General features: G+C 33.8%; 1 pseudogene; it reads left to right on the top strand.

The window, feature by feature from the left end:
• The first annotated feature begins 6,901 nt into the window (after window positions 1-6,901).
• On the top strand, window positions 6,902-19,028 carry LOC132300394 (vacuolar protein sorting-associated protein 20 homolog 2-like; annotated as a pseudogene).
• The last annotated feature ends 5,907 nt before the right edge of the window (window positions 19,029-24,935 follow it).

The raw sequence follows: 24,935 nt of genomic DNA, 5'->3' as shown, positions 1-24,935 counted from the left end.
GGGATTGTTCACCAATAATAATAATGATCTTTTATTCTATTGAGATTTATTGTATTATGTGGTTGACAAACTCATTTTAATTTTAAATATGCATGATAGTATTAATAATTCACCTTGCATATTGTATGATTGCATTTATATTCAGATTATTTATGTCTAATCCATTTAATCTATTTGCTTACATATTCAATGTAACTGGACCTCATTAATATTGACTGGGAAAGGAACTTAGATATTTTATTTACAACGTAAGGGTACAAAATGTATTTTATACTCCTATACCTAATTAATTTACTTTAAGATACTTAATGAGATGTTTTAGTGAGATTAAATAGGGCGTATGCCTACGTACTATGTTAGACTTGAACATCATCAAGATAACCTAAGGAACTCCAGTATGAAATTGTATTTTGAAAATGATTGTTTATTATTTAAAAATTAGCTGGAGATAAATAGGGTTGACTTGGGTGGTAAGTTTCAAATTGACATGATTATTGCCTTGTTACCAAACTGGTTCGGTTATTTCAGAGTAAACTAAATAAGGAATCAGTTTGAGTTCACACTCGCTGATATTCTTATAGAATTGGTAACAGATGAAGGGATAATCAAAAGTATAGGCGTTCCTATTAATCTAACCTAGTCTATACCATCTTCTTCTAGGCCCAAATGGAAGGGCAAAGCAAAGAAGAAGGATGATAATAGGACTAGGCTAGCACAAAACATAGGTATCCAAGAGGTTAAAGGGAATAAGGCAGTGTATGTTGAGGGCGAAGGAAATTGTTTCTTTTGCCGCTAACTAAGACACTCAAGGACGAACTGTCTAAGCAATGACGTGGCATAGGAAAATATATATTTAATCATTGAGCCATGTTATGTGGTTGTATCTATTAATTCCTGATGGATAGATTCTGGAGTTACTAAACATGTTTACAATTCGTTGCAAGGATTTCAGGAATCCAGAAGCCTCGATGATATGGAATATATTTGTATTTGACTTAATGTCAAGGTTGTAGCTAAGTCAGTGGGAGTATTACATCTGAAATTAGAGAGTATGAGGATATTAGTATTAGAGAATTATCTTTATGCACAGAAGTTAGACGCAATCTAATTCTTGTTCCACTTGTGGATTATAAAAACTGTATTGTTATTTTGTAAAACTGGTTTTATAAAATTGAATAGATATGCGAATGCTTCTGGTGCATTGAAAGATGGTTAATGTACTATACTCACAAACTCTTAAGATTTGCAGGATGTAGAAACTAATGTTGCATCTTCTAGATTGAATGTTAAGAGAAAAATTGTTATTCCTGAACCATTGTATTTTTAGTGTCTATTTTTTAGTTGTAATCAGTCAAAATGAGATTCAAAGATTGGTCAAAGAAGGTTAATTACCTAGTGAGGCAGAGGAGCCTGATCCAAACTTGTGAATCCTGTTTTGAAGGATATATAACTCTAAGGGCTTAATCAGCCAGATGAAATAGACATAAAAGACAATTGGAGTCGGTACACACAGACACGTGTGGTCTTATGAACATCCAAGCAAGATTACTCACGTTTTGGATAAATTTATCTAATGCGACACAATTCTTAAATTTTTGGTATATTCCGAAAGTGTCAAGACTAACGTGGAGCACAGATTAGGTAAACTTATCAAAACACTTCGATCTGATCGTGGATATGAGTATTTCTTGGGATAGTGCAAAGACTATATAGTCAATGAGGGTATTGTGTACCAGTTTTCCGCAATTGACGCTCAATGGATTGAGGTGTCAAATAGGAATAACAGAATTTCTGCTTAACATGGTTAGATCTATGAACAGTTATGCTACATTATCTCTTTCATTTAAGAATTTAGCGTTAATGATGTCGATGCGTATTATGAACTACATTTTATCTTAGTCTGTATCAAAAATACCGTTTGAGCTGTGTTTTTGACTATATATTAGTTTGAATCACATGCACATATGGAATAGTCTTGCACATGTGCGCTTGATATGGACAAGTAAGTTGGAAGCAGATCATAGGCATGCTAGATTTGATAGCTACTCTAAAGTCACTAGGATGGATTATTTTATGATCTCAAAGATAAAAGTTAATTGTTTTCACTCACTGTTTATCTACAGGAGAATCATATTATGAATCACATACCTAGTAGCATAATGTTAGAGAATTTGGTATGAGTACCAGATGTACCACATGTGAACACACTTATTATAGAGATTGAGAATAATATATGAATTCCCTATTGATGCGTTAACATCATCTAGTACACAGATTCTTGCATCAGTACATTGATGTAGTGGGAGGATTATCATCCAATCCGACAGAATCATGTTTTTAGGTGAGACCATTATGGACATCCTTGTTAAACATGAGTTGGACCCAGTAAGCTACACGGAAGCGTGAACTGATATGGATACAGATCGTTTTGGCGAGATACTATGAAATCAGAGTTGAAATCTATGTATTCTAATAAATTCTGGGATCTTGTAGAACTTTCTAGTAGGGTGATTCCTATGGAAGGCAAGTTAATCTACAAAAAGATACCAGAAGATTTCTTAGTGAATAAATCATGAGTGTACAAGGGAATGTCATTATTTTTCTGATTCTATATATATTGATGACATCCTACTCATTTAGAATGATGTGGAAGTTTTGTCATCGATAAAGAGGTAATTGTTCAATTACTTTTAAATGAAGGATTTTCAAGATGTAAGACCAGGTTTGGTATGCATAAGTCAAAAAATGAGTTCTTGCTTTATTGATATGGATTGCTCTCTCTAGTAAGTTGTTTTCCAAGACTAGCAGAGGAGATTGAGCAAATGAGACTGGAACTATATGCTTTGGCATATGGAAGTCTCATATATGCCATGGTCTATACCAAATAGGACATTCACTACATAGTAGGGATAGTCAAAAGATATCAATCCAATCCTGGACTTGATAACTGGTCGGTTGTGAAAAATATCATTAAGTACCTAAGGAGGACCAAGGATATCATACTCATTTATGGATGTGATGATATGGTCCTTGTTAGGTATGCTAGTTCTGATTTTCAATCAGAAGTAGATACTATGAGGTTCATGACTTAGTGTATGTTCACTTAATGGAAGGGAAATCAGTTGGTAGATTGTTAAACAGATTTCAACTGCAAACTCAAACTTGCAGGTGGAATACATTGCAACCTTAAAGGCGGCAAAGGAAGCCTATTGGTTTGATCTCACTAATTTAGAGGTTGTGGAGTATACTAGCCTGCCTATTGAGCTATGTTGCGACAATAGTGCAGAAATAGTCCAAACCAATGACCCAAGGTTCTATAGAGGAACAAGATACACTGAGAGGAAGTATCATGTTCTACATGATATTGTCCGGCAAGAAAATGTACTTGTAGCTAGAACATTGCATTGGAACACAACTTTGTTGATCCATTATCAAAGGTGTCATTGATCAATAATTTTGATCATCATTTGGATAACATTGGAGTTAGGTGTAATTTAAATTGGCTATGAGGGCAAGTGGGAGCTGTTGGGATTTATATGCCTTGACATAGCAAATTCCTGTTTGGATTAAAGTGACATATGTTCCTAACGTTTCTGAAATATTTATGTTTTGTACAATTGGTGAATTTAATGTATTATGTTTCGATTCGTTATAGAATGATAGTATCCTCTTGATTACAAGAGATATTTATATATGTATGTGATGACAATCAATACATGAATATAAATAGTAATCATAAATTGTTTATAATCGGTAATTATGGATGGAATCATAATTAATTAAGACTTGAACTGGATGCACGTTAGGTTGAGATATATTGCGAGAGCCGTCGTATGCAATTTCTCCTTATCACCGTAATGGCATTTGACTCTTAAGTATTAGAAAAGTATAGACTCTTTTATTAATTAATAATTACTTTGATTTGTTCGGCGGATTCTTCGGGATTCTTAGACCAACACTTTGGGTAGTTATGTAATTAATAGTTAGAGGGTTATGTTTTCAATATTTGCATCATTGCTACTTGTATTTATTTTTTATTGATTATGGTTGATCACAAAGTAAATTCGAAAACCTTCGTGTGTTTTTAGACAAAATGATTTATTATATATTTATTTATTTAAATTATTATTTTTGTCAAACAAATGATTTATTGTGATCAAGCCAGAAATAATCAAAGGTACCAAAATAAATATATTAATTAAGTAGTCGGATTGATGGCTTTATTTATCCGATAACTAATTATGCATAGAGGGGTCAAAGTGTAATATTGACTTAGATGTTATTTATTATTTAATTGGAGTTAAATTAATTTCTTTTAGTGGAGTAGAAATTAATTTATGAATTAATTGAATTGGGTCCATGGACCGGGCCAATTATTAATTCATTGTAGCCAATAAAATAATAGGCCTAATGAATTCTCACTCATAGCCCAACTTGATATTGGAATCATATTAGATTTGAGACATGTGAACTACAGATTGAGAATGATTTGTTGTTTCTTTTTTTTTTATCTTTATGTTGCCTATAAATATACGTGGTCTATGTATATTTGTGGGGTGATTTTTGGAAGAAGGAAAAATGAATCTATTTTCTCTCTCTAGAAAACTAGGGTTTATGTTCTCATCTAATGGTGGCTCCCACAAGCCTAGTTTTCCAAGGTCATTCATGGAGGCTTATGAGTGATTCCTAAAGGTAAAACAATTACCAATAAGATAGAGATCCAAGGAGAATGCACCTTGCTATGGGATCTACAATAAGTGAAAACATTCACTTTAAAGGAAAGATTTAAATGTTAATCAAACCTTTAATGTAAGTATTCAATCTAGTTTTATTGAATGAGACATCATATTTTATTTTTGCATAAAACTTATCTCTGTGTGATGAATCAAGATCTATGAATAAAATCCCTCAAAAAGTTTTAAAACTAGTACGTTTCCCAACAGTTATCATATTTATTTTATGGATTACTTGACGTACATATATGTTTGCATCATTGTTTGGATTGGAAACCATTGTTTGGATATAGTTATGGATTAATGCACCATTGTCAGGATATGGGGGCATACTATTGATGGGCTGGCTAATAAGTTTAGTCTCATCTTTTTGTTTTAGGTCACGGAACCATGTGGATGATATGCCATTGAAAGACTATGGCAGATATGATGTTTTATGTTTTGGATATGATAGGGATTTATATATTTGGATATATGCCACTATATGAGTTTAAGTTCTTAGGATCATTGGTTAAGGAGCGTATATTACTTTTGGGATGCATAGCTGGATATAGTGGATTGTTGAGTGCCCGGATAGATTGATGGTACTCATGATTACTGACAGGTTTTGTATGTTACTTCCTATTCGGTGGAGTCTGCCCTATAGTCCAATGAGTGTTTTTTAGTGTGTATCTATATGTATACGGATTATGTAGTTATTACATGAGTTGACTAGGATGTATTTGTTCCTTAGGTTTATGTGAGATGTAGTAGAAAGAACTTGTTTGTGGGCCTGCCTCACTATTTATTTTTTAGGTCTATGTCAGTACCAAATATAACTTTTGTTCGTGCAGAGCAGAGAGCAGTCGTCATCATTCTTCGGGTTATCTACATAGGAGTTTCATTTATGTTTCAGTATTCAGATGTAAAAAGTTATTGCTGTTACTTGTTCAGTTGATTTTCAAGGGGTCCACACAGTATGAATTCCCGAGTTGTATTTTTGAAGGATTAGTTGTATCAAAAGTAATTATTATTTAATGGAAATTTATTATGAGGATTTAAATATTGGGTTATCATTTTAGTTTCCATTTTAGCATTTTATCTATTTTTATTTATCCTTTTGTATTATGTGTTTGTTTATTGCCAGTTTAGTTTTGATATCCCCGTGTTTTTGGGTTTGGGCCTAGCCAACCTACACGTGAAAATTCGGGGGTATCACAACCACGACGAGGCAAGCTGTTCCAGCGAAGACTTCGGCATAGGAAGCACTACGACTCCGTAAATAGAGGTCCGGCGACCCACAATTGCCCACATTTGGTCGAACTCCAAATCCCTCCTCACCTACTTATCTGACGCCCACTCCACATCAAAAATTGACGCCGACTCCTTCATCCCGACTTTGCCATCCTCCCGACTTCACCGTCCTCCATACTTAGTAGCCCCTTATTTATGTATGTATATGTGTTTCTAGGTTGTAGATTTGTATTGAATGGTGAGGGATTTGTTGTTTTTAGGCTTGAATTGTAGACTTGTATTGAATGGTCATTTCACCAAAATATCTATTTAAAAATAATGTTAAAAATGTGTCTACAAGAGTAATTTGGTTAATGTTTTAATTTAATGTGTTAAATGGACTTATTTGCACCAAATTAATAGTTTGTTTTACACGTGTGGTATAAAGGGCCACAATTCGTGTTGGCGTGTCGTGTTCGTATCGACACGATTACGACACGGACACGATTAGGGTTGACACAAATACGACACGATTATTAATCGTGTCTAAGACCCTTGATACGAATACGACACGATTATTATACGTATAACACGACGCGACATGCATAACTTGTTTAATAAATGGGTCAAGACTTAACACGACACGAAAAGACACATTTAAATCATTTTTGACACGAATACGAGATGTTTATTTTACACGTTTTGTTAAATGGGTCATTTTTGACACGAACACAACATGTTTATCTGACACGTTTAGTTAATCGGGTTAATCATGTTATAATCGTGTTTATAGGGTCAAACGCGAACATGACACGTTTAGTTAACAAGTCAATCTGTGTCGACACGATTATGACACAAACCCGATTAGTCAAATCCAAACTCGCGTATCTCGTGTCGTATATCTCGTGTCGTGTTCTTGTCACGCCAGTGTGTCTTATCAAATATTGACGCTGCTGCAAGCATATGAGGGGGTGTTTTTTGCGATTGTCCCTGTATACCGAACACCAACCAAGTTGTTTGTTAACATTGACCAGTGAAGAAGCAGTGATGCAAAAGTTCTGTAACCTAGGGTTTACTGAACACTTGTTCATCCAAGTCCGACCGATCTTTCTATATCCTCGTTGTTACCAAGTCGAAAACTAGGTTGAAAGCAAATTCCCAAAGGATTTTTGTTTTCTATCTATTCTTCTGATAATAATGGGGAATATATTCGTGAAGAAACCGAAGATAACAGACGTTGATCGAGCAATTCTCAATCTCAAGACCCAGAAGCGTAAGCTTGCCCAATATATACAACAGGTGCCATAATCTTTTTGTCCCTTTCATTAAGAATCTTCAATGTAATTGCGTTATCTATCACGAAATCTTCAATGTAATTGCTTTGAATTACTTGTTCATTACCACAATTTCTTATTCTTCTGAGTAGGAAATGCTTGATTGAGGGCTTGTTCCTATACCATTAAGTACTTGAATAGTTGTCACTTGATTTTTCTAATAGGAATTGTATTCATGATATCTGTTGTTGGGTTATGGAACGAATACTATGAATGATACAGTTAGTGTTTGCAAGAAAGGGGGGATTTTCACTTATCAAAAAAAAAAGGGGGGGATTTTGAACTCTTGTGCAGTTGCTGCTAGTTATTTTTGGTATGAAATGCTTGATTAGGGTTTTATTTTATGTACTTGAATGACAATTGATTGATAATGCTTAAATTTCTTGACCTAAATCTTTAATATTATGTTTGATAAAATTTTATTAATGCCTTCTGTTTGAGATGCACACAATTTACGTACTGATCCAATATATGGAACAAATAAATCACAAAAAAAGAAGACAAAAAGCTTTCAAAATTATTTTATGAGGTGCACAGAATTCGAAATTTAAGAGTGCCATATAAAGCATGTTCTTTTTTCTTTTCTTTCTAAATGGGAGGGTTAGTGGGCTGATTAAAATCGAGGTGTTAACCAGTACATACTTTAATGTATAGGTGGTGCTGCAAATGCTTTAGAGTATGGTTACGTGTTCTTGGGGCAGAACTGCCATCCAAACTTCTGGTGTTGCTGTTCTTGACCATCATATTGGGTTAGCTCAAGATTGCAGGAAATTCTGCAATTCCTTTTGCAGGCTATCAATGAGAGAGGATGGTGGGGGAAGAGAAAAAGGAGTTGGGAGAGGCATTTTCTGTTTGATGGGCAATTACATGTAAACTGAATTTGGGCTTTAAGAATGTACCATTTTGGTTCTCTTCTTCTCTCCTTTGCGGGTCAGGTTCATGATTTGACATGCCTTTTCTTACAAATTTGTTGCTAATGCATGCTGTGGGTAGCCGTTGTTTATTGAGTTTTTTAGTTTGTTGTCTAAGAAAATGTAAATTTTAAAAATGGGTTGCTGAATCTTGAATTTTATATTAATGGTTGGTCCATAAATTACTTGATTAGCATCATCTTTCGGGGTTTGTACCAATTGGTTAGCCATACTCGGATTTAAAATCCGTAACTGGAGAGCCATACCTAACTATGTTGCATATGGGCATGCATGCACCACCAGTTAGTTAAGAAGCAGAGATGCGGGGACATGAATAAGACATGACATTGACACCACAACATGATGAATCTTAAAAAATTAAGCCATGGGCATGGTGAATAATATGTCTATTTTATATATATGATCATGTATTATAAGACTAATATAATTTTTCATCAACTTAATAATCAAACCTAAACAAGAACTTGGAAGACCTATAACAACAATTGTCTCATTTTTTTTTTCAAATTTTTTTTTTAAAATTTTTTTTTAAAGAGAGAATGTGACGGAGTAGAATTTTTAATTTCCTTCATAAAATTTTTTGTAATCAAAACCCAAAATTAAACTAGAGATTGCAGTTGCACAGAGAGAGAGAAGAGGAAGAAAAAGAGGGAATAGGCTTGATAGAATTGCTAAATCCCTTTATAAAATTAGGGTTTTTTTAAAATAAGGAAGAGGATCTTTTTAGAAGAGAGAAAATCAGTTAAATGAAGGGAAACAAAGTTATTGGGAGATTTTAGGTTTCAATGAGAAAAAAATTACGACCTTTTTTGACAATTAGGGAGAAATTCTGTAGAGGAAGAAAGGGGTTTTTCAATGGGAAGAAAAGGGAAAAAAGATAGATATGGAGGGTTTGTTGAAGAAATAGAAGAAGGCTCCTCAACAGTCGTTCTCCAATGATGAGTTGTAGGCTGTAGCATGTCAGACAGTTGGTTTTAGATAGACGAGACTCTTCCGTTTCCTTTTTGATCTATTATAATTCTCAGAAAGTGAGAAGCATGGGAAAATCAGGTAAATACATTGCTTAATAAAACTTTAAACAATAGACTTCTTATTTTGCCCCTCCATGTTATTGAAACTTCTCAAAGAGTTTGTCATGCTGTAACCTATCTTTTTAAAAACTCCGGCACAGTCTGTCCATGGCGTGTCCAATTTTTTTTTGGCATGTATGACGTGTAGGCCGTAAGCATTTACAGAAAAATAAAAAATGGAAAAAGAAAAGAAATGAGCATTCTTGTGTTTTTTGCGTGCATTCATATGTAAAAATATGCCTTCCAGCGAAAGTTTTAAATGGTTTGCATGGTAATTAAACTTGATGCCATAAAGTACCTATCTGTGCCGGTCTTTTGGAACTTTAGATGTTTGTAGTCTTCAATTGGTTCCATCATTTCATTCTATTACTGCTTTTCTGTGGTTGAAAAGTTATAATGACCCTCACTCTACCCAGACACAATATTGTCCGCTTTTGGTTCCCTTAGACCAGAGGTTTCCCAAAGGTCACCCACTACTCTAAGTTAATCACACTTAATTTTGGAGTTCTGGTAGGTTCAAGGCCATAACGGCTTTAAAATGCGTTGTGTCATAGAAGAATGATGAACTGACATATAGCACTTTACTCTTCCACACTCAGGCAATGTGAAAATTGTGAGCACGCATAGCTCACACCAGAGCCTTGCCTCTCACAGGCTGCTTTCGCCTATTGAGCCTCGCAATTCCACCCCCCTTTGGAGCCCGACGTCCCAGTCAGCACACTTCTGATACCATTTGTAACGACCCTCACCCTACCTAGACACGCTTTTGAGTTTTGGCTCCCCTAGACCAGAGACTTCGCAGGGGGTCACCCATTCTAGTACTACTCCAAGTTAAGCACGCTTAACTCTGGAGTTCTGCTAGGTTCACGACCATCATGGTTTTAAAACACGTTGTGTCATAGAAGGATGATGAACCTATATATAACACTTCACTCTTCCACGCCCAGGCGATGTGAGAATTGTGAGCACACATAGCTCGCACCAGAACCTTGCCTCTCACAGGGCTGCTCTCGCCCACCAAGCCTCTCAAAAGTTTTACTTATTGATTGTATTTTGTACTTGCAAATTTTTGCTTCTCTTGGTTGTTTTATATAAATGGCGCTTAGATAACATGATTCTCTGGCTGTAGTTCATCATTTATGTTTTTCCTCTGTGGCATTCCCAATGACGAGCTAACAAAGGAATTTTAAACTGGTGCAACATATATTTGACATATGAATCGTCATGATTTTAGCAAGTGGAAGATTTTGTTAATTGAATATGAACATCTGGAATTTTTTTAAAAATCACAACTTTTGGCGGGAAAATTTGATTTCCCTTCTTTTTAGGATTCATGATATCTGTGATTTGGACTATAATAGTAAAATCTATGCTGTGCTTTAAAAATACTGCTCCTCCTGCCACCTTCTACTTTCAGCTGGATGTTGTCGTCGAAGCTGAGAAGCAAGCTGCAAAGGACTTGCTTCGTGATAAGAAGAAAGACAGAGCCTTATTAGCACTGAAGAAGAAGAAGGTGCAAGAAGAATTATTGAGCAGGTTGATGCATGGCTCATTAATGTTGAGCAGCAAGTAAGTAATTATCTTATAATTGATTTTATTTGTTACTTCGTTATTTATATTCTCCATTTTCTTCATTTCACTTTTTCATGCTCTCCTTTATTTACACCATTATGGTTATGTTGTTTCCTAAAATGTGGAGAAACCATGGTGTACAGTTTAGTCTAGTTGGCAGATATTGAATTGGCTAGCAAGCAGAAGGCTGTTTTTGATACTTTGAAGGCCAGTAATAATGCAATGAAAGCTCTACAAAGTGAGATCAACTTGGAGGATGTTCGAAAACTGATGGATGATACTGCTGAAGCGAAAGCATATCAAGATGTGAGCCTGACTCTTTTATTTCCGTGCTTCTCTTTCTAGTTTAGTAAATATATCAGGATATGTGTTTTTGGTAAATTTGTTATGTGATTTTTATTTCACTAAAATTTTAGTAAATATCATGTCGCACGGCTCGCGCCTTGAAACCTGAGATCCAAAAAATGAAATCAGTACTCAATCCAGGATCCAGATTCTGATGACAACCTGCTAATATCTGCTCAATCATAAAACTGAACCGAATTCCTCATAGTGCATTTATTACCAGCAAATAACTCCATAAACCCAAAATGAAATTATTTAATGTTCAATGCAAGGAACCTTGCAAAATGACAAATAAATAAATAAATTTCAAAGGTTTAGGTCTTGAAATTGGTTTCTATAGCATCTTTATATAACTTTGGTAGCCTTAGGTGGGAGGTGAAATTCTCATACTGTGTCCTTTTTATTGATTTCCTTCTTCCACAATCTGTAAATAGAGAAAAGATGAGCCTGCCCAATATGAGTCATGTTCTAAAAGCATGCACTGCAAAAAAAGGATATATGGCACTAACAAGTTCAAAGCATATAGTCTGATCTTTTTATTTGTTGATTATTTTTTATCAGTAAGATTTCATAAAGGGGCACTCAAAAGGGGAGTGCATCCCAATGCAAAAAGGTCCAATAGAGTCCACTATATTGCTAAAGAATCCACAAATCGACTATATCCCCCACAGATTCACAATTTGACCCCTGTACCCAAAAAATATAGAACTAAGGAAAGAGAACTTCAGAATCCAAGACGGCCTCTCTTTCCCTGTCGAATGACCGCCTATTGCGCTCCTGCCATAGGCTCCACCTTATCAAAGAAAGTGGCGCCACCCTCCAAGCGTCACGGGCTTGCCTCTTAACTAAACAGCTTCTCCAAACCTCAAGCATGCTCTTTGGGGATTCTGGCATTAACCAACTTAACTCCAAACAAAGTGAAGACCATTGCCCAACTATCCCTAGCCACTGGACAGTGCAAGAGAAGATGGCTAACTGACTCCTCTTCTGTCTTGCACATGCAACACCAACTGTTGATGATTTGACGTCTCCTCAGATTATCAATCATCAATATCCTCCCTAGCGCCACTGTCCATCTAAAAAAAGGTCACCTTGAAAGGTGCCTTAGTGTTAGCCCTGTAACACTTAGTATGCTAGACTGCCTTCCATGGAAAAGAAAGCCCACAAGCATTGACCAATTACTGCACTGCAAACGTTCCACGACTGGAATCCAACCAACATCAAACATCCCCGCCCTCCCCCCACCTTCTGCTGATACAACAATTCCAAAAACTCACACACATCTCCCACCTCCCAATCCTGAAAGGCTGTCCCAAACTGTTCATCTGATGCTATCTGCCCTCTATCAATGTTAAAGTAGTCACCCACCAACGAATCCTTATCCACAGTTATCTGCAAGAGGCTCGGAAATGTGGATGCCAATTCACAATCCCCACACCACACTTCCTTCCAGAAGCTAACACCTCCCACTCTTCACCCTAAAGCGACTAAATTTTGAAAATTCATCCCACCCCTTCTGGATGAATTTCCAAGCATCCATCCCTGCCGGAGATGACACCTCCAGTGTACACTACCCTCCTCTAGCCTCGCCACTAATAACCCTCCTCCAGAGAATCCTTCTATCCACTTCAAATCTCCAAAGCCACTTCCCCAACAATGCTTTGTCGAACATCTCCAACCTCTTGACACCCTAGGCTTCCAAGCTGGAATAGGCCTACAAATCAGCCCCCAGTTTACCAAATGGTATCTGAACTGATCCTCCATGCCACTTGTGATACCCCTCGGATCCGAGACACGGGTTGATCAGGCCCAGGCCCACACCTGAGGAATATCGAACAATCAATATTTAATAACGAACACGGAATACAAAATGAATTTAAAAATAAAATTTAAGAACTGAAAGAAAACTAAAAGATAATCCTTAATAATTTAAATACTTAAAATTCGATGATCCAAAACTCCATAAGTTAAACAACTCGGGAATCCATCTCCAGTCGACCCCTAATAAAAATCCCAAACCGAATGAAAGTGAAGCTGAAGATAAAATCCAAATCTATTATCTGGAAAGAAGTCCTACATCGTCGGTAGAGTGGAAGATCGTCTCTGCTCAGCACGAACAAGCTCAAGCCTGGAACTGACGTACACCTGAAAAAGACGAGTGGGTCAGGCCCACGAACAAGTTCTATCTTACTACAATCCAAGCAGAGACTCGATACGCATGTACATACTAAATAGTTCAACAATAACTAATAATCCATACATAAATATATCAACACTACTGGACTCTCGCTAGACTATGAAGAGGGTCTCAACCTGAATAGAAGGCATCACACAAAACGCACCTGAGTGAGCATGAGTACCTAAACCTAAACAGGGTATACCTCAACCTTTACAGCCAGCTACGCATCCTATTTCATATATGCACCTTAACCGTCGACGCTGAGACTCAAGCTCACATCGCGGTATCATAAAACTATATTTAAACTCCATTCCTAACCATCCATAATAAATCCAGTAAGTCGTTCGGCGTATTCAACCGCACCGACTCATAAATATAAGGAGGATTTTATTTAATAACCCGTGCCCTTATTCCAAAATAGGTAGGACTTAGCAATTTGAGCTAATCCAAACCTAGTATGACACCGTCCCATACCGGTGCATACAATCTTATCCATCCAATAGTTGATAAAGTATTTACAATTAAATAACAATATCAACAATTCCATACCAAGTATATTAGAATGTATTAACAACTATTCTTAAATAATACCAATAATTAATTAACATTGAAAATATAAACATCAATATCAACTACTCCATACTAAGCATATTAAAGTAAATTATCAAACATGCTTAATTAAACTAGCAGTTGATAAAATACTGACCATATAAATGTCAATACCAAGAATTCCAAACTAGACATGTTAGAGCAGATTAACAAACATGCTTAATTAAACCAATACAGAAACCATAACTTGATCACACAGGACTATATCTGTATTATAACTCTATTTCCAGTTTCCATATAATTAACAGAACCTAAATAAATATTGTCTCATTCAATTCCATGGCATGCAACATAAATATAAGTAAATTATCATACTTATAATTTTCTGCTCAATAGATTGATGCACTGCATTTTAGAAATTTAATCATCAATTAATCTTAAGAAAACATAGCCTCCTAGCAACTATTTCTATTCTTTGAATATGAAATTAGCAGTGAACAACTCTCACAGAAACTTCTAAAATAATTAAGAAATAAACTATCCAAAACCAAACAGGTCTGCCAAGCACATACAAATTCCATACAGTTTCAACGATTAAAACTCGGTGTCTAAATCTATGTTCTTCTGTTCCTTTAGACTTTAATCTTTCCCTGGACAGTCTCTAAACATCCATTACAATATCTATTATTCTCAGAATAATTTAGAAAATCAACCACCAAAAAATCTTCCTTACTGAAAACTGAAAAGAAAAGAAACAAAACGTGGAAAACTGAAGGAACCAAGATGGAGCAGGCTCCAAAAATCCTTGGAGCCGCCTCCATTGGCCTTGGAGCCGGCTCCAAAGGTCTTGGAGCCGCCTCTTCTTCAAGGAGAGCCGGCTCTCTCCCTCCTTTGCTCTGTGTTCTCGCTTTCCGGCATCGTCTACGCTTTCTACACTTCAGTATTTGGGTTCCCAGAATTTCTAGCTTGATACAAGTAGGTTCCAACCCTTGTTTGAGTCTTATTACATGACTAACATGATTTTAAACAGAGGTCTATGCAAGAAACATTCATGTTTAAACAATTTAGCAAGTGTACACAAAATATTCTTAAGAACCAAGTTTAAACATGAAAACAGACCACGTTTTTTTTAAAACATGTAATTGATCCTGGAACTATTTAAGTATGCAAAGAACACGAAGCTTAAGGGAGAGAGTTAAGACAGAACTTGCCTTTGAGACTTTTGTTCAAAATCTTTACGCCGTCTTCGAAGGTTCCTGGCAATTCCTACTGAAAAATTCCTCTGTTCCTCCTCTGTCTCCACAGACGTGTATAGGTTTATTTTTCTCTTCCTAAAACCCTAAACAGAGGTAACCTATATATTTATAGAGTTGTACCAAACCCTAAATTAATTCCAAGCCCCAAGTTGAATCCTAATCGGCCCAAAGATACTTAATTAAAAACCTACGTCGGCTACAAACGTGACTTCTAAAACAAAACCCTAATTAAAAATAATTAAATCAAGACAATTAACAAATAAATTAAAATAATTAAACTATTATATATAATTAAATTAATTCAAATAAAACAACTAAATTAAACCACTTAAACAAAAATAAAGAATTAAATACAACAATTAAATAAAACAAGTCATAATAAATTTACTAATTACAACTAATGCGAGCAATTCAAGTAATAAGATATTTAAACACGCCATGAAACTTAAACACCAATTTAAACAAGTAACAAGTATGTCAAATAAACAATTAAACAATTTAAAATTCAATTAAAAGAATAAATTAAATACCAGGACTATCCTTTTGAAATTAGGGGTATTACACCACCCCATAGGAGAATCAGTCACACGATCTCCTTTCTTTGAAATTACTAATAACGTGTTTATCCCTCATCTATTCTCCGCCCCTAATTCTCATGATGGCTCCTCCAAAATTTTTGAACTCTCTTATTTAATGGTAAGTTTGCAAAATTGCATTTATCCCTTTCAAACTCTACTAAATCTTTTTAGTATTACTTTTAAAAATCCACCCCTATCAACATTAGCCAGGCTGTTCTTTGTATCCAGGTCCCCTTTATTATTATTAGTAAGAAGGGGCGACCCTAGAGGCATTCAAGAATCTCTTTCATGGGAAAATGTAATGAAAAAAATAGTGTCCATTATTCATTTCAATACTCAATATACATACTCTATTCATATCAATACTTGTTTTGCCCCCTCCATATAAATATTTCTTGTTCCACCCTTGTGGTAAAACCTGATCTATCCGTATAGGAGATTCAATCGCAAGATCTTTCTGATTGGATTTATATCTGTTAGTCGCTATTGATGTGTTTATTCCTCATCTGTTCTCATTGTCCGGGGGATAAACCTGACGTGTTTAATCTTTTATGAAATGTACGAGTATGTTGTCATCTCTTACCATTAAGCCACTTCCTTGCTCCAACTTTTCTGTCTTTTTGCATGCACATTCTTGTGTTAAAGGAAATTAATGCAATTTTGGGGGAGAAATTATCAGCAGAAGATGAAGAGGAAATTTTAGTAGAATTTGAGAACCTGGAAAGTCAGGTATGTCTGTTCACTGTTCAAACAATTGGCTTTCAAGCTTCAATATTTTTGCTTATAACAAACAACCTTGTATATTTGAAGTCATTTTTAACTATTTACTTCTATTATCTTCCCTCGTGCTTCTTTATTTTGGTCAAAATCAATACAGCTACCCCCGAGTAGTGGGTTTTGTGGCTTTGTTTAGTTGAAGGGGCATACTCGATAATCAATTGATATTTGCTTTCTGCTGCTCAATTCCAATAGCCAGTTCCAATATCCTGGATCATGAGATCATTTTAATGTGGCATCTTAGATATATTCAAAAGTTCTTAACTATTTCAATATGGACTTAGCAGTAATCAAAACATAATTCTCACAGAATCAATTTTCTGTTTAGCATGTTAAAGATGCCAGTAATATGAGTTTCTTTAGAGCAGTGGCCACGGCTATTGCAATCTGTTAAATTTATTGCTTTGCAACCTTCTATTAGTTCTTTTTTGCGTTGCAATGCAAATGATTAGCTCTTGTATGGCCCTTCATTTTTTTTGCCTTCTGTATTATTATTATTTTTTGGTTATGTTATGCCACTATAGTGCACCTGAGGCCAAGTCTACTTGTAATTGAGGACTGTTTCATGTCTGAAACTGCTAGTCCAGGCCCCAAAAAGGAGGGTTGCTGTAGCCTGTAGGTGTACAACCAACATAAAACATATTTGTTATACCGTATAGGCACAAATTGTGTTCCCAGTAGTTGAGATTAGGGCTGTATTGAGTTGAAACCTACTAATATGAAGGCCTCAGTGTTCAAGTTTTGTTGCCTTCACCAGAATCATTTTTTTTTTTTTTTTGACTCTGCATTCATCTACACCCATTGTTACTCCAAATTAGGGTGGATAGGTCAAGAGGTACAAAATTATAAGAAAAGTGTGGGTTTCCCTATGTATTTTGGTGTAGATAAATAAATGTCCTTTGTTGGGTGCCATGCAGAATGCATGTGCATGTGTGCGCGTGTGTGCAAATGTATGTACATGGGGTGTTATAACTTTTGGACCAAGCACCTCCTGCCTCCTATGTGCCTTCTAACTTCTAATTGAATTTGCAGCCTATACTCTAACCAGATAGAAGAGGCTTTTTATCATTACTTTGGGAAATCTATTGCTTTGTAATTAATTTTCCAATTATTACTTAAATGCTCCAAGGGGAGGTTATGAAGGTATACCAATTAGTCACAAAGGCTGACAAATGAGTTTTCCCTTTGGTTTTTGCACTAAATATATTTGTTTTACTTTAGTCACAAGTTTGTAAACTCTTTTTAAACTCTGGCAGCCTCTAGTGGTTTGTGCAATTTAAGCGTGTGTTTATTTGACTGATACAAGTTAAGTTCCTTTAATTTTTCACCATTTCAAACTCGCTGGTTCCATGAAAAGTTAAAGTGGCACACTGTATTATTATTAATTATTTTTTTGATAATTACTGTATTAAAATTTATTTATTTTAAAAGCATTTTTAACATGTTATTTGGCAGCTTCTTTTTTAAATGAGTTTCTCTATTTTAAAACTTTTCCTTTTCTTAAATTCAAAGATGTATATTTATATATGTCTGTTTGCTTGTGTCTCTGGGAGTTAGTGATATAAAACCTTTTGTCTTCAGTATTGTTTCTCATCTCATGGGACGATTAATGCTTCGTCTTTGAAAATAGAATTTTTATGCTGGCAAGTGGTTGTGTCACTCAACCTGGAAATAATCTTTTGATGTTGTTTCCATTATCCTCATTTTAGGTCGTTTTCATGCAGTCACACCCAAAATAATGAATTTTATGTTGCTCCAGCTTAGCTTTAGTTACGTATGGAAGATTGGAAATTTATGTTGAAATGAAACTACCTTTTATTCTCTGCAGAATAGCAGCTCCAGCTTAGCTTTAGTTACATATTAGTAATTCTTCTGTTTGGTTTCATGTTCTATGTTTAGATTGAACTCTAGTTTGGCTTTCAATGCGAAATATGGTTTCTGTTGGTTTTATGTTTCGGGATTTGGTGTTTGTACAAGCAATGTCCCTCTTTTTCTTTTTTTTTCCTAGTTGGTACTCACATGCACTTCTTTTCTGAGAGTTGAACCTCAGACCTTCCTTTGGGAAGTAAGAGGCTGATACCGTTAGGCCACTGGCTGTTGGTTTTTGTTTAGTTTTCTTACCTAACAGAGAAACTCTTCTTTTTTCGTATAGATCGCGCTCCAAGATATGCCAAAAGTTCTTACTCAAGTGGCATCTCCAGAAGAACATGAGATGAAGTTGGACCTAACTGACGTACCAACGAAAGCACTGCCTGTTGCTTCCAAGCTTGTATAACAATTTTTTATTTTTATTTTTTTCTTCCAAACTTCTTATTAGCAATTCAATAATATTGTGGACTGAAAGTCTGAGATTGTTAAAAAAAGACTACTTGAAAATAGTATTCAACTTGAAAATAGGGAAATTTACAAGTTGTGACCCCAAAATATAAATTCAAATTAATCAAATTTCTTTGCCCTAGTGCTGCGATCTGAGTAACATGATTCTGCATATCCAAATTTATTTTTTTCTTCCCTGTTTGTTTTGATATAAAATATATTTTGAAAAATGTTTTTCTCCATTTTTAGCTATTTTTTTCTTTTGGTTAAAAGGTAAGCCGCATTTTTGGCTATTTGGTTATTATAAAATCAAATAAAACTATTTACTAAATAAAATATGTTTCCATAGACTTATAAAAAAACAACTTGAAAAATATTTTCAGGACTGTTTTGTTTCCATATTTTTTCAATATATAGGATCATTGGTTATTATTATTATTTTTTTTTTCTTTAGACGGCCTCACAATACACACACGATATGAGTTAGGGATAGGATTTGAAAGCGAGATTTTAAGAACTTACTTTCCGAATTCCTGTCAACGCCGCTATGCCTCGAGGTAAAGAAAAATACATTTACTCATCTATAAGTACATGCCAATAATTAATTAGTTGGTAATACTATATTATCAATATAACACAAGTATTAAAAAGTAGATGGTTTTAGTCTCCCTTAACAAACTTTTTTTTTTTTTTACTAGGCAAGAAATGTTAGAAGTTAGATTTTTGTTACATAAGGAAAAATGCATTATTTATTTTTTTATAGCACGCGTATCGGCCCCACAACAAACGCACCATTCAAGTTAGGAGTACGGTTCGAAAACGAGACCTTAGGGGTTTACTTATCGGATCGTTGTCAACACCGCTATGTCCTTGGGCAAGGAGAAATGCATTTACTCTTCTATCAGTACATGCCAATAATTAATTAGTTGGTAATATTATGCTATCAACATAACACAAGTATTGAAAAGCAGAATCGTTCTAAGTCTCCCTCAACAACTTTTTCTTCTTCTTTTTTTTTTTTTTTGGTACAAGGCAAGAAGGGTTGTAAGTTAGATTTTTGTCACATAAGGAGAAATGTATTATTTTATTTTCTTATAGTATGTGTATCGGCCCCACAACACACGCACCATTCAAGTCGGATATACAGTTCGAAAGCGAGACCTCAACGGCTTACTTCCCGGATCCCTGCAAACGCCTCTGGGGCAAGGAGAAATGGATTTACTCTTCTATGAGTACATGCCAATAATTAATTAGTTGGTAATACTATACTATTAATATAACACAAGTATTGAAAGTAGTAGATGGTTCTATCAATATAACACAAGTATTGAAAAGTAGATGGCACTAACCCACTAGACTATCGAGATATCCGTGTCTCCCTCGACAACGTTGTGGGAATTTTTTGTCACCACCAAAAAAAAAAAAAAAAAAAAAAAAAAATTCAGTATGGACTGCAAAAAAAAAACGAAAAAAATGTTTACTATAGCAACCAACCAGATTCAGTGGAAGAAATTGGTTACCGACAACCAATATGCAAATTTTTTATTTGCAGCCCTCTTTTTCTTAGATGCTATTTTAGTCTTTATCATTTACCAAAAATTTTCAGCCCTCTTTTTCTTGATTGCTATTTCAGTCCCTATCATTTACAACAATCAATAAAGAATTATTATATATGCTAAGGCCCAAGGGCTCTGCTATGACGAATTTTATTGCATTATGCCACAAAAATATCTCAGGCATTATTTTAGACATATTTTTATACACCTAATGGTCATTATGAAGTTTAAGAATATTATATATATAAAATAAAAAACTTACAAAATAATTTAACAAATATATATATTTTTTCTTTTCAACAGTTCTTGCATATGAGATCTATATATATACACGTGTGTGTGTGTGTGTACAGTGATAAAGGTTTAGATGTGCTTGCAGCATAGATTTATGATGTTTCGGTGGAGGAAATTTTCTTTTTGCTATTTTACTCATTAATTTTACTTCTTTTATATATAATATTTAGATTATGTTATTATTACCAAAAAAAATAATAAAATGATACAACATAAAGTACCACCTAGCCAACCCGTTGTTTATTAGCCTATTTATTTATTCCTTTATATATTCAGAGATACTCAATGTATAAAACATTATATATCTTACTCTCCCGTTATCTTTTGCCTCCAACATTCAACATATCAGTACATGCCAATAATTAATTAGTTGATAATACTATGCTATCAATATAACACAAGCATTAAAAAGTAGATGGTTCTAGTCTCCCTCAATAACATTGTAGGATTTTTTTGCCACCACAAATTAAAAATAATAATAATAATAATTCAGTATGGATGGTAAAACACGAAGAAAAAAAAAAAAAAAAAAGAAAAAGAAAAAAATTGGTTACTCTCAATAAAGATTCACATGTTATTGTCACCATAGCATCCAATTAGATGCAGAGGAAGAAATTGGAAACCGACAATCAATATGCAATTTTTGATTTCCACCACTCTTTTTCTTGGATGCTATTTCAGTCTCTATCATTTATCCACAATTAATTTGGAATTATTATATACGCTCAAGGTTATGCTACGATGAATTTTAGTGTATGCCACAAAGATATCTCATGCATTATTTTAGACATTTTTATACACCTAATGGTCAATATGAATTTTAAGAATGTTATATATATATATAAACACAAAAGCATTTAACAAAAATATATATATTTTCTTTTCAGCTATATATATATATGTGCGTGTGTACAGTAATAAGGTTTGTGTGTGCTATTGTGCTTGCAGCATAGATCTGTGATGGTTTCAGTGGAGGTGTGTTTTTTTTTTTTTCTTTGCTATTTTACTTATTAATTTTATTTATTTTTATATAATATTTAGATTATATTATTATTATAATAAAAAATAATAAAATGATACAACATAAAGTACAGCGGAAAACGAATTTTTATTTGTATCTCTTATCTCTAACCATTGATTTCCCTCCCATCAAAAACCACTTTTTCTCTCTCAATAATTTTCCTCCTGTCATGCTATCTTCTGTCTCTCTCAATAAATCTTTGCATTATTAGCTGTCCCCACCAATCACTGACCTTCGTTTTCATTCTTCATTGTTCTGTAGACAGTCCCTTTCTTTGCATTCACACCCAAAAATTCTATATACGCACTTTTTTTTTTTTTTTCAAAAACTATAACCATTTTTTTCCAATCTTCTTTTGTTTGAAATTTTTATAATCGTTGGATTAATTTTCGAATGATTTATAAAAAACAGCTATATTCTCATATATTTGTTGACAAATTTAAAAGGAATATAAAAAAATCAAAAGGCAAAGGGCTCATTTTATTTTAAAAGTTTTAAAAATATCATAATGTAAAGAAGCAGGGAAAAAATAATTGTTCAGTCCAAACAAGGAAGGAAACAGAAAAAAATAAAAAAATAAAAACAAAATAGAAGCATTGTTCACAGTCGCAGTATCGGTCATGGTCGCGGTGTAATGGACTCGAACGAATATCAGTGTAAACCGATATTTTTTTCCAATCTTCTTTTGTTTGAAATATATTTGTTGTGTAATGTTGTAAAAATAAATAAATAGATAAATACCTTTTTAAAGTGGTGGGATTATGATAGACTGACAATTACACCGCACCCATGTGTGACTCACATTTAGCCAACTTTTAAATGATGATCATTCGATGGTATAACTGGCTAGCATTTAATCTAACAATTGACAATTCAATGCATTCACATCACATGACTTAGGCAATATTCATATATCATCAACTTTTGCGGACTACTTAACAAGGGTGACTCTATGTCCAACTAATATTGTACTAGGCATTAGTAATTGTAAACATACCTGCTCACAATAAAAAACAAAAAATAATAATTTTATCTGATTTCAATGGCTCTTAACAGATATGGGAGTTTATCATTTCATTGGCACAGTTCTATGGTGTGATAATCAAAGTGCCATTTACATTACTATGAACGCACCAAATATATTGAAATTGATTATCATATTGTACGCCAACATGTTGCTTATGGCATTGTACGTTTTCATTTTGTAACTTTCGTTGATGAGGCCGTTGACATCTTTACCAAAGCTCATTCGCCAGGCATATTTTGGGACTTAGTTTCCAAACTCCATTGTATATCTTACTCTCCCATTATCTTCTGTCTCTGAAATTCAACATATTAGTACATGCCAATAATTAATTAGTTAGTAATACCATGCTATTAATATAACACAAGCGTTGAAAAGTAAATTTTGAGGGAAAAAAAATAAAATAAAATTTGAAGAGTAGATGGTTGCTGTCTCCCTTAACAACATTGTGGGAGTTTTTTTACCACCACAAATAAAAAATAATAATTAATTTAGTATGGACGGTTAAACACAAAAAAAAAAAAAAAAAAAAAAAACAAAAAAAAAAATTGGTTACTCTCAATAAGGACTCATATGTTAATTGTCAGCATAGCATCAAACTAGATTTAGCGGAAGAAATTGGATACCGACACCAATATGCAAATTTTGATTTCCACCACTCTTTTTCTTGGATGCTATTTCAGCCTCTATCATTTACCCACAATCAGTTTGGGGTTATTATATATGCTCAAGGGCTCTACTATGATGAATTTTATTGCATCATGCCACAAAATATCTCACACATTATTTTAGCCATTTTTATACACCTAATGGTCGATATGAATTTTAAGAATATTATATATAAAAAAAAAAAAAAAAAACACAAAATCATTTAACAAAAATATATATTTTTTCTTTTCAACAGTTCTTGCATACTATATAGTGTATATATATGTGTGTGTGTACAATTATAAGGTTTGTGTGTGATACTGTGCTTGCATCATAGATCTGGAATGATTTCAGTGAATAAAGGTTTGTGTGTGTTACTGTACTTGCAGCGTAGATCTGTGATGGTTTCAATGGAGGTAATTGTTTTTTTGCTATTTTAATTATTAATTTTATTTTTTATATAATATTTAGATTATATAATTATTATAATAATAATAATAAATGATACTACCAGTCTACCTCCGAGCTGAAAACGAATTTTTATCTGTATCTCTTCTTATCTCTAACCGTTGATTTCCCTCACATCAAAATCACTTTTTCTCTGTCAATAAGTTTCCACCTGTCATGCATGCTATCTTCTCTCTCTCAATAATTCTTTGCATTATTAGCTGTCCCTACCTACCAATCAATGAATGACCCTTCGTTTTCATTCTTCAATCTTCCATAGACAGCCCTTTCTTTGCATTCACACCCAAAAATTCTATATATGCCCTTTTACACCAGCACACTTTTGTGTTTTTTTCAAAAACTATAACCATTTTTTTTGCAATCTTCTTTTGTTTGAAATTTTTATAATCGTTGGATTAATTTTTCAATGATTATAAAAAGCAGCTATATTTTCATATATTTGTTGACAAATTTAAAAGAAATATAAAAAAAAATCAAAAGGCAAAGGGCTCATTTTTTTTTTTTTTTTTTTAAAAAAGTTTTTAAAAAATCATAATGTGAAGCACGGAAAAAATAATTGTCCAGTCCAAACAAATAAGGAAACAGAAGAAAAAAAAGAAAAAAAAAAAACTACTTTTTCTCTCTCTCAATAATTCTTTGCATTAGTAGCTTTCCCTGCCAACCAATGACCCTTCGTTTTCATTCTTCAATCTTCCCAAGACAGGTCCTTTCTTTGCATTCACACACAAAAATTCAATATACACGTACGAAAAGATAGTGCATTTTATACACACTTTTACACCACTACACTTTTTTTTTTCAAAAACTATAACCATTTTTTTCCAATCTTCTTTTGTTTGAAAATTTTATAATCGTTGGATTAATTTTCCAATGATTATAAAAAGCACCTACATTTTCATATATTTGTTGAAAATTTTAAAAGAAATATATAAAAAAAATCAAAAGGCAAAGGGCTCATTTTTTTTTTTAAAAAAAATGTTTTAAAAAAATCATAATGTAAAGAGTACTGAGAAAATAATTGTTCAGTCCAAACAAAGAAAAAAATAAATAATAATAATAATAATAATAATA

The sequence above is a fragment of the Cornus florida genome, unplaced genomic scaffold (genome assembly GCF_030987335.1).
Source record: "Cornus florida cultivar Cherokee Brave unplaced genomic scaffold, ASM3098733v1 CherokeeBrave_3.0.0_Hap2_Chr03, whole genome shotgun sequence".
NCBI lineage: Eukaryota > Viridiplantae > Streptophyta > Magnoliopsida > Cornales > Cornaceae > Cornus > Cornus florida.
The sequence above is the reverse complement of the archived record's forward strand: the minus strand, read 5'-3'. Positions and strand labels throughout refer to the sequence as shown.